The sequence below is a fragment of the Vulpes lagopus genome, chromosome 12 (genome assembly GCF_018345385.1).
Source record: "Vulpes lagopus strain Blue_001 chromosome 12, ASM1834538v1, whole genome shotgun sequence".
Classification (NCBI taxonomy): Eukaryota; Metazoa; Chordata; class Mammalia; order Carnivora; family Canidae; genus Vulpes; species Vulpes lagopus.
In genome coordinates, this window is record NC_054835.1 from 14,325,771 (window position 1) to 14,327,853 (window position 2,083).

A 2,083-nucleotide genomic window follows, 5' to 3' on the forward strand; every position below is an offset into this window, starting at 1 on the left:
GGGCGGGGGATGGGGGTGACTGGATGGCGGGCACTGAGGGGGGCACTTGATGGGATGAGCACTGGGTGTTATTTTGTATGTTGGCAAATTGAACACCAATAAAAAATAAATTTACTATTAAAAAAATGTCTTTGAAAACTATGCAATATACACTATCACAACACAACATTTGAGTCTTTAAGCACTGCAAGAGTACAATATGATACCGTTTCACATATGACATTGACATAATCCCTAGAATATTGAGTATGCCATATTAGAAGTTGTTGGAATGATTAGGTGCATAAAGACTTTCTATGTTCTTTTTTTGTGTCTCTTATTCCTTCTTATTTAAAAAGAAATTATAAAATTTAGTCTACTTTAATGATGTTTTTATGAAATTAAGATATTTTTAATGCTAAGAAACTCATTGATTTTGCTTATCTGAATGTCCTTATTCAACAAAGGACATTTAGCAGACATTTGATGGTACTGATGTTGCAGACAGTTGGATAAATGGATGGAGGCAACCAGATTGAAGTCTCTGAATTCCTACTCTTGGGGATCTCAGATAGTTCTGAGCAACAACAGGTCCAGTTCTGGATGTTCCTGTCCATGTACCTGGTTACAGGGGTGGGAAATGTGTTCATCATCCTGGTCATTGGCTCTGATCCCCGTCTGCACACTCCTATGCACTCCTTCCTGGCCAACTTCTCCTTCACAGACCTCTTCTTTGTCACCAATACAATACCCAAGATGCTGGCAAACCTTCAGTCTCAGAACAAAGCCATCTGCTATGCAGGGTGCCTAACACAGCTCTACTTCTTGGTCTCCCTGGTGACACTGGACAACCTCATCTGACCACATGGCAGATGGCCACTATGTGGCCATCTGCCACCCCCTCCACTATGTCACAGCCATGAGCCCTGGACTCTCTATTTTGTTCCTCACCTTGTTTTGGGCACTTTCTGTCATCTGTGGCCTTACCCACACCCTCCTTATGACCAGAGTGACCTTCTTTGGTTCCTGGAAGATCCACTACATCTTCTGTGAGATGTATGTCATGCTAAGGTTGGCCTATTCCAACACCCAGAGCATTCACATACTGCTGATTACCACAGGCATCTTTATCTTCCTGACCCCCTTAGGGTTCATGATCATGTCCTATGTCCACACTGTCAAAGCCATCCTCCGAATGCCCTCAGCCTCTAGCAAGTACAAAGCCTTCTCTACTTGTGCCCCCCCCCCAGTTTGGCTGTAGTCTCCCTCTTCTATGGGACACTTGGTATGGTATATCTGCAGCCCCTCCACACCTACTCCATGAAGGACTCAGTAGCCACAATGATGTATGCTGTGGTGACCCCCATGATGAACCCTTTCATCCACAGCCTGAAGAACAAGGACATGCATGGGGCTCTGGGAAGACTGTTCCTAGGGAAAGGCTTCCAGAGGTTGACATGAGGTAATTATGGATGCTGAAGTGGAGGCTGGGAATTTTCTATCATGTGCAAGGCATTATCCTATGGGGGATACAGGAGTGATTAGGACATAGCTCTGTTTCAGAATGAATGTATATATCTGTGGTGAAGGAAAGACATGTATACATAACCCAAAGTCCTCCTGTCACAAAGGCCTTGGAAATAAATAAGATCACACTAGCACCAATACCAGAATTTTGTAGGATAAGATCCTTCATCTTATGTGACCACAGTACCACATTGCCACCATGCTCTGGAATCCATAATTCATGTAAATGGATTAAACTCACCAACTAAAAGATATACAATATCTGAATGGATAAAATAAATATACACAACTATATGCTGACTATAAGACATTATCACTTAAGATTTAAGAATGCAATGGCTGGAAGTGAACGGATAGGAAAAAGACATTCCACATTATATGTAACCTAAAGAGGACAAGTGTCTATGTTTATAGCAGACAAACAGGACTTTAGGTCAAAACGTCACAAGAGATGAGGACATTATAAAATGATTTTTTAAAGTCAATTTAACATGAAGATATAACAATTATAAATGTATATGTGCCCAAGTTAAGAGCATCTAAGTACATAAAGCAGTATTAACAGACCTGAAGAGGA

General features: G+C 41.5%; 1 pseudogene; it reads left to right on the forward strand.

Moving 5' to 3' along the window:
* The first annotated feature begins 459 nt into the window (after positions 1–459).
* LOC121473811 lies at positions 460–1,440 on the forward strand (annotated as a pseudogene).
* The last annotated feature ends 643 nt before the right edge of the window (positions 1,441–2,083 follow it).